This window comes from Canis lupus, chromosome 9 (genome assembly GCF_048164855.1).
Source record: "Canis lupus baileyi chromosome 9, mCanLup2.hap1, whole genome shotgun sequence".
In the NCBI taxonomy this organism is placed as follows: domain Eukaryota; kingdom Metazoa; phylum Chordata; class Mammalia; order Carnivora; family Canidae; genus Canis; species Canis lupus.
The window spans coordinates 23094381-23104388 of NC_132846.1; the positions used below are offsets into that span (position 1 = coordinate 23094381).

General features: G+C 34.6%; 1 non-coding gene across 1 annotated transcript; it reads right to left on the reverse strand.

Annotated features, from left to right (window-relative positions):
- Nucleotides 1-2286: 2286 nt before the first annotated feature.
- LOC140640700 (U6 spliceosomal RNA) lies at nucleotides 2287-2388 on the reverse strand. Its single transcript, XR_012037344.1, has one exon. It is a non-coding gene; the product is annotated as a U6 spliceosomal RNA (small nuclear RNA).
- Between the last annotated feature and the right edge of the window lie 7620 nt (nucleotides 2389-10008).

Sequence of the window (10008 nt, forward strand, 5' to 3'; positions counted from 1 at the left end):
CACCAGGTTATATTGGGTTATTGATCAGTAGTAAATCCTAGGGTGTGCTGCTTATTTTCCATAATTTCAGATTAAAGCCCTCATTTCCTCAGTTGCTACAAGTGTCACCTGCTGCCAGTTCGCAGCTGAATCTCTCCCCTAGAACTCCCATCAGCCCAAGGGAGCTGCTTCATACTGGCTTGAAAGCCTTTCCCAGTTCCTGATCTATATATGGACACTAAGCCCCAGCCCTTCTGTCTCAATTCCCAACTTCTAGGGCCTCCCACCTGCAGCACTCCCCATGGCATTGCAGTATGTGTACTGGATCCTGTTTCCTTCATTCCCTCCCTCACAGGATGTTTTATTCCATTTGGGCTATTATAACAAAATACCATAAATTGCGGGACTTATGAACAACAGGCTTATTTCCTACAGTTCTGAAGGCTGGGAAGTCCAAGATCAAGGCACTGGCAGATGTGGTGTCAGATAAGGACCCTCTTCTTTCCATAATCTCACTTGGCAGAAGGAGTGAGGGAACTCTCTGGAATTTCTTTTATAAGCATACTAATATCCCAAGCATGCATGTTCCACCCTCATAAAATAATCACCCCCCAAAATCTCACTTCCTAATATTATCACCGTCAGGGATAGTATTTCAATGTATGATTTTGGGGGTCACCACATTCACCCTACAGTACAGATTTTGATATTGAGAGACCCACACACACACACAATAAACTTACTGTTAACAAATCTCCATTTCAGAGTCTATGCCAAGGGAACTGGGTTAAAGACAGTTTATTGCAATTTTTACAAAGACCAAACAATATGTTGGAAATGGTATCTATAACCATTGTTATTCAGTTGGAATCTGTAAATTATTCATTCATTTATGCCCTGTGATTCAATTAATGATTGCCTATCTTATATGATAATTTCCCTGAATTGTGACATACATTTATTATTATTTAGGAACATTAGACAGCACATATTCCTTTTATGTGTATTCATGATGGTGTTCATAACCTGAATCTTGGTTTTTACCTATTTAATATTTTTTGTTGTTTGACAATATGACACATACTATTTCCTATCTGTTATACAATCACTTTACAATCATGATAAAAAGCACTGTATATCTTCTCTATTCTATAAAGTTTTGTAATTGTATGTTAATTTGTAATACTTAAAAGATTCAAAAGTGGATAAATCCTCTTTTAAAACAAATATATTGCAAAATATTAAAAAAAAATCTTAAGGATGTTAAGATGCAGAAGATCTGATCTGTTCTTTCTCTTTGAGAGAATGTGTCTAAAGAAATTAGCAGAACAAGCAGGATGTGCCTGGCAACATCAGTAACCTAATCATGCAGACAATCATAACCTGATATGACCCAGGGGGATAACACAAGAGTTGCAATACTATGTATCTTCATTATAATTTTGACACATGAGGTGAAATGAAAGAATTAAAAAGAAACCCAGTTGTTTGAGAAGCATAACTTTGTTCTGACCATGAAAGAAATATAATCCACAGAGGAAATTCATATTGAATTAACATGTTGAGTAAGTCAAATCTGATACCTTATGCCATTATGACAAAGGGTAGTAAATGGTCACTATTAAAAGCGTTAAAACACAGTATTTTGTTATCTGATGCTTCTGATCCTCAGAAGTAATGATTATGTGAAAATGCATCTGATAGCAGATATTCATAATTAACATTGTAGTGTAATTAGGCACCCCTAGACTTTAAATTCCATTATCCCAATGATCAACAGATTTTTGTGTGATTTCTTGCTTAAAAGTAGGTCAAAAAATGTCTTAGAGGCCACCCTTTAGGCCAACGTCTATAATAAATGTTTCTAACTACATTCTTAAATCTTGCCAGTCACCTAAGAAAATGTATTATACTGCTTGCAAGTAGGGCTGGCCAAGTGAGTAAAAATAGCTTAAGCACTTAGCAGTCAAAATGTACCACTCAAAATCCACATCTTACAGAATCTGTGCCACAAATGATGTTCTTAGAAAAAGCTCAGCCCAGGATATCAGACCTCAGTTGTAACGATATTCACTATCCCAAATCAATAGCATAGGAAAACAAAGAAAGAAAAAAAAAAAAGTAGAGATAAATGTTGCATTGGTCTCTAAAACAGGGCTCTTTGAGTATTATTCAATGGATACACAGAAAAAAATAAATATCCCTTAGGAGTTGATCATAAATCAGTTATTATCTGAATTGATTTTTCTCATGGCATAATGATTTTGAAAATTGAGCTGCAGAAAATATTTCATTTTTAAAATTCTTTTTAACATGGAACACTTCACAAATTTGTATGTCATCCTTGCATAGAAGCCATGATAATCTCTGTATCATTCCAATTTTAGTATTTGTACTGCCAAAGTGAACATAAGATTCTCTTTGTAATACAAATCTTGTTTTTTCTATATACTGTTGCAGAAATATTAAACACTTGTAGAAAATTTTTGACATATATTTAATGCTCCTAAGTAATTTTTATTTTGATCATGTTAGTAGAAGAAAAACTTGACCACCAAATGAGTAGAGCTTTAAATATCAGACTAAACGTTTATTCCCTAAGTAAAATCTTTATGGTAACTTTCAGTTTGATATATTATTTTAAAGACTGAAGACTGGTATATAGAAGTATAAGACATATACACTTGATATACAGTAAGCTAAGAGATGTTAGCAGAAAGACTAATATAAGTCACTAATACACATATTAGTTATTAGATAGTTTATGAGTAGACAACATCATCTATTTTATGAGTAGTTTTAAAAGTATACTCATTAGGTTTTCAAAAATATGGTTAGTAGGAATTGTACAGGATGTTTACTGAACAGAGCACATATAAAAATTCAAGTTATATTACTAAATGTATTACTGTATTAATGTTAAGCATCTTGAAATTAAGATGTTGCCCAATATTCTGAAATAGTAAAACATAAGAAAGTAAAAGTTATTATTCAACTGATAATAGTGATAAATTTTAGAATATAAAATTTATTAATGCTTTGGTGTCCTCATAAATAAAATGTATATTTGATACACTTTGTTCTACAAATATTTCCTAATGGACACAGAGATACCAAGCCTTTACTTTGCAAGAATTCTTCACAATAATTTCTAAAATGAGACATTCCAACTCATTTTTGAGCCAGTGAATGACAGGTTATATTTGGCTTAAAAAAAAAAAAAGTGTATGGAAGTGGGGGAAGCTGATATTAAAAAAGACAGCTTACTTGGAGCACTTGTATTATTTTAAATATTATTTAGTATGAGTAAACAATTCCTGTTTCCTAATACTATGCATATTTTCCACAAGCCAAAAAATAACATCTGTATCATAATTGATAAAATATACGTGGTTTTCTCATATATCTAAATCAATCCCCCACAAAAACCTCTTAATTGTACCAATAAATCTTCTCCTAAGTCAGTTCATTTCTCCAATTGTACCACCACAAATATATATCAAGTGGCCTAATTCAAGTCTCATCTGTACTACTGAATGACTTCATAAATGACCTCTACATGTTTACTTTTTCCTATTCAACTCTATCAAAAATATTAAAATCTATTTTAAAAAATCAGCACTCTTAGAGTAAAAACTACTATTCTTTATATCATCTATAAGATCTACATTCTGTCCCGTTCATTTTTTTGGTCACAGGAACATTTTACATGCCATTTTGGTGTAGGATTTCATCTGTTGTTTCATTACTCATTTCCAGGAGCTTGAAAGAGTATCAAGCATATGCCAAAACTCAATAAATGTTTTCGGAAAGAACAAAGATTAGGTGAACTTAGAACACAAATCAATGAAATTGAACATAGGATATCAATAGAGACAAATAAATAAAACCAAAAGCTAATTATTTGAAAAGATCAGTAAAATCTGTAAGCCTCTAGCCAGGGTAACTCAGAAAAAAACAGATAGTATACAAATTACTAATAACGGTAGTGAAATAAGAGACCTCACTACAGATCCCATTGACATTAAAAGTCTAATAAAGAAATACTATGAACAACTCTATACCCATAAATTTAATAACTTAGATGAAATAGACCAATTTCTTGAAAGATACAATTAGCCAAAATTCACACAAGAAGAAACAGACAATCTGAATAGCCCTGAACAAATCTCTTTTACAAGCTCTTTCTAAACTATTAAATGAACTGAATAAATAGTAAGTAAATGTCTAAAGTAGAAAGTACCAGGCCCAGATGAGTTCACTGGTGAATCTGACCAGACATTTAAGTAAGAAATTATACCAATTCTCTACAATTTCTTCCAGAAATATAGAAGGAAAAGGAATATTGCCTAACTCATTTTTTGAGGCTGGAATTACTGAGACACCAAAACTAGACAAAGATATTACAAGAAAACTACAGATCAGTATCTCTCATGTACCAAGACACAAGTTTCTCAACAAAATATTATCAAATTAAATCCAACAATGTGTAAAGAATTCTATACAATGACTAAGTGGGATTTAAGTGAATCTAGACACAGATGTTGTACTCTTCACAAAAACTAACTCAGAGTGGATCACAGACCTAAATATAACATGTGTAAGTATAAAGCTGTTGGAGGATAACACAGGAGAAAATCTAGATGACTTTAGGTAAGGTATGCCTTTTTAGATACAACACAAAAGGTATGAGCCAGAAAAATAACTGATACACTGGACTTCATTAAAATTAAAAATTCTTCTGTAAAAAACAATAGAAAATGAAAAGTCACAGACTAGAATATTTGAAAAAGATATCTGATAAAGCACTGTAATCCAAAATATACAAAGAACTCTTAAAACTTATCCAAGAGAAAACAACCCAATCATGTTCACTGTAGCATTATTCACAATAGCCAGGACATAAAAAATTTAAGTGTCTACTGATGGATGAATAATAGATAAAGAAACCATAATTATACACACACATATACAAGCACTGAGATATTATTCAGCCTTAAAAATGAAAATGATCTTGTCATTGACAATAACATGGATGAACCTGGAGAATATTTTTCTAAGTGAAATAAGGCATGCACATTAAGAAAAATACCACATGAAGCACTGGGTAATATGCTATATGTTGGCAAATTGAACTCCAATAAAAAAGAAATAAATAAATAGATAAATAGATAAATAAATAAATAATAAAATTTTTTTAAAAAGAAAAATACTACATGAATTAAACTATATCCAGAATCTAACAAACTCAAAATCATAGAAACATAAAGTAAAACACTGGTTAGCAGGATAAGGAGGTGAGGTAACAGAGACACATTGGTCAAAAGGTACAAAGTTGCTCATGTACAATAAATAAGTTCTAGAGATCTAGTGCACAGCAGGATAACTATAGTTAATAATACTGTATTGTATATTGGAAATTTGCTAGAAGTAGATTTCAGATGCTCTTACCACCAAAAAAGTAACTATGTGAGGAAAAGAATATGTTAATATACTACTCATTTCACTATGTATATAAAAACATTATATGCCTTAAGTTCTTTTTGTTACTTTTTAAAAATTTTTTATTTATTCATTCATGAGACACACACACACACACACACACACACACGCACACAGAGAGAAAGAGAGAGGCAGAGACACAGGCAGAGGGAGAAGCAGGCTCTATGCAGGGAGCCTGATGTGGGATCCGATCCCCAGTCTCCAGGATCTGGCCCTTGGCTTCTGAGCCACCTGGCTGCCTTTAAGTTCTTTAAAAAAAAAAAAAAAAAAAAAGGAAATTACACATTTAGAAAATTACCCAAGGACCTTTACAGACACCTCATCAGAGAAAATATATAGATAGCAAATAAGTGCAAAAAACGACACTCTGTCACCCTGGTAATGCAAATTAAAACAAAGTTACCACCACGCTCATTACAATGACCAAAATCCAGAACACCGAAAACCCAAATGCTGGTGATTATGTGTGGAGCAGCAGGAATTCTCTTATATTGCCAGTAGGAATGAAAAAAATGGTGAAGACAATTTGGCTGTTTCTTGTAAATTTATTCTTTTTTTTTTAATTTTTATTTATCTATGATAGTCACAGAGAGAGAGAGAGAGAGAGAGGCAGAGACACAGGCAGAGGGAGAAGCAGGCTCCATGCACCGGGAGCCCGATGTGGGATTCGATCCCAGGTCTCCAGGATTACGCCCCAGGCCAAAGGCAGGTGCCAAACCGCTGCACCACCCAGGGATCCCTTGTAAATTTATTCTTATCCTAAAATCCAACATTCGGTTTCTTAGTATTTACCAAAAGAGTCATCAACTTAGGTCCCCACAAAAAACTGCACACAGACATTTATAGTAGCCTTATTCTTAATTGCCAAAGCACAGAAGCGACTAAAATGCCCTTTTGTATGTGTACGTAAGTTTATTTATTCTAAACTTTCATAACCTGAACAATGGAGTAGTATTTGACCCTAAAAAATGAGCTATCAATTCATTGAAAGACATGGAGAAAGCTTAAAACACATATTATTAATTGAAAGAAGCCAATTATAAAAGACTACATACTGTATTATTCTAATTAAATGATATTCTGAAAAAGACAAAACTATGTAGACAATAAAAGATGAGTAGTTTCCAGAAATTAAGAAATAGGAAGGGATCAATTAGTCAAGTAGAGGATTTTTTAGGGCATTGACACTACTCTGTATGATATTATAATGTGAATAGGTATTAATACATTTGTCCAAACTCATGGTATGTACAACAGGAACCCTAATATAAATTACAGATTGTGTGATAAAGATGTGTCAATGCATCAATTATAACAAATGTATCACTCAGATAGGGAATGTTAATAATGGGGGAGACTATGCATATGTGGGAGGCAGATGGCTTATGGAAAATCTCTGTACCTTCCATTCAATTTTGCTTTGACCTAAAACTGTTCTAAAAAATAGTCTATTAAAAAACGAACTTTAAGATCCTTCCTCATTCTAATATTAGATAACCATTGGAAAATGACATTGTTCTTTATTTTCTAGATTGAAGTAAAGAAAAAAATATATATGAACAATGCTGCATTGGTAGCAACACCACACAACAGTCAGTTTGTTAACAAGTGACAGGCAAAGGGAGGAGGACACGAGGAGTGGGACGGGACAACAGGTTCAGAAATAGAAAAAAGAGAAATTAAGTTAAAGCAATTTATAAACCTAAATACATGGCTTGACCAATTCAGGAATAGGCATTATTCTTAAATTCCTCTCCAAGAAAAGAAACACTAATGTTCAACTTCAATTTGAAAACTTCTGGTAATGAGCAACTGGCAACTGCTACAACACATGATAGAATTTTTATTTTTTAATGGAACTCATTCTTACAATTAGCTTCCCTCTCACCTCCATTCACCAGGCTTAATTTCACATTTTGAAGCTAAACAAAAATCAATCTAATTATACTCCTACATAGCAGTAGCTTCTCCTAATGATAACTATTACATCTCTACTAGGTCTTCTTTCTTTCTATATACTTAGAATTCTTCCTGGTGTTCCCAACAGGATTTGGTTTCTACTAATGTCTCCTTCCCATTTTCTATTTCCACTCTTTTGCCATTTATCCATGAGCTCAAGTCCCATAATTTAATGATTTCCTTTCTTCATAAAAAAATGTGTTTTTATTTTTTATTCTTGTGTGTGTGTGTGTGTTTAAATATGACCTGATTACCTTAGTTGGTTTGTCAGCTTTACCACACAACTAAATAGTATTGAATTTATGATCTACTCAATTTCTTATATCTTTTCTATGTAAGCTTCTGATAAATATGAACCCTCCCTACCTTATATATTGAGTTTTTTTAATCAAGCCAGTTTTATTTGTGCCATTTAAAAGTACACCTTATTAAAAAGAAGAGAGAGAAAAAAATAAAAATAAAAAAATAAAAAAAGAAGAGAGAGAAGACTCAAATTAATAAAATCATGAATGAGAAAGGAGAGATCACTACCAACACAAAGGAAATGTAAACGATTTTAAAAACATATTATAAACAGCTATACGCCAATAAATTAGGCAATCTAGAAGAAATGGATGCATTTCTGGAAAGCCACGAACTACCAAAACTGGAACAGGAAGCAATAGAAAACCTGAACAGGCCAAAAACCGGGAGGAAATTGAAGCAGTCATCAAAAACCTCCCAAGACACAAAAGTCCAGGGCCAGATGGCTTCCCAGGGGAATTTTATCAAACGTTTAAAGAAGAAACCATACCTATTCTCCTAAAGCTGTTTGGAAACATAGAAAGAGATGGAGTACTTCCAAATTCGTTCTATGAGGCCAGCATCACCTTAATTCCAAAACCAGAAAAAGACCTCACCACAATCCCTATCAAAATACCATGGACTTTCTTCTTCAGAGAGTTAGAACAAATTATTTTAAGATTTGTGTGGAATCAGAAAAGACCGCGAATAGCCAGGGGAATTTTAAAAAAGAAAACCATAGCTGGGGGCCTCACAATGCCAGATTTCAGGTTGTACTACAAAGCTGGGGTCATCAAGACAGTGTGGTACTGGCACAAAAAACAGACACATAGATCAATGGAACAGAATAGAGAAACCAGAAGTGGACCCTGAACTTTATGGTCAACTAATATTCGATAAAGGAGGAAAGACTATCCATTGGAAGAAAGACAGTCTCTTCAATAAATGGTGCTGGAAAAATTGGACATCCACATGCAGAAGAATGAAACTAGACCACTCTCTTTCACCATACACAAAGATAAACTCAAAAGGGATGAAAGATCTAAATGTGAGACAAGATTCCATCAAAATCCTAGAGGAGAACACAGGCAACACCCTTTTTGAACTCGGCCACAGTAACTTCTTGCAAGATACATCCACGAAGGCAAAAGAAACAAAAGCAAAAATGAACTATTGGGGCTTCATCAAGATAAGAAGCTTTTGCACAGCAAAGGATACAGTCAACAAAACTAAAAGACAACCTACAGAATGGGAGAAGATATTTGCAAATGACCTATCAGATAAAGGGCTAGTTTCCAAGAGCTATAAAGAACTTATTAAACTCAACACCAAAGAAACAAACAATCCAATCATGAAATGGGCAAAAGACATGAAGAGAAATCTCACAGAGGAAGACATAGACATGGCCAACATGCACATGAGAAAATGCTCTGCATCACTTGCCATCAGGGAAATACAAATCAAAACCACAATGAGATACCACCTCACACCAGTGAGAATGGGGAACATTAACAAGGCAGGAAACCGCAAATGTTGGAGAGGATGTGGAGAAAGGGGAACCCTCGTACACTGTTGGTGGGAATGTGAACTGGTGCAGCCACTCTGGAAAACTGTGTGGAGGTTCCTCAAAGAGTTAACAATATACCTGCCCTACGACCCAGCAATTGCACTGTTGGGGATTTACCCCAAAGATACAGATGCAATGAAACGCCGGGACACCTGCACCCCGATGTTTCTAGCAGCAATGGCCACAATAGCCAAACTGTGGAAGGAGCCTCGGTGTCCATCGAAAGATGAATGGATAAAGAAGATGTGGTCTATGTATACGATGGAATATTCCTCAGCCATTAGAAATGACAAATACCCACCATTTGCTTCCACGTGGACGGAACTGGAGGGTATTATGCTGAGTGAAATAAGTCAATCGGAGAAGGACAAACATTATATGTTCTCATTCATTTGGGGAATATAAATAATAGTGAAAGGGAATATAAGGGAAGGGAGAAGAAATGTGTGGGAAATATCAGAAAGGGAGACAGAACGTAAAGACTGCTAACTCTGGGAAACGAACTAGGGGTGGTGGAAGGAGAGGAGGGCGGGGGGTGGGGGTGAATGGGTGACGGGCACTTGGTGGGGCACTTGACGGGATGAACACTGGGTGTTATTCTGTAAGTTGGCAAATTGAACACCATTAAAAAATAAATTTATTGGGATCCCTGGGTGGCGCAGCGGTTTGGCGCCTGCCTTTGGCCCAGGGCGCGATCCTGGAGACCCGGGATCGAATCC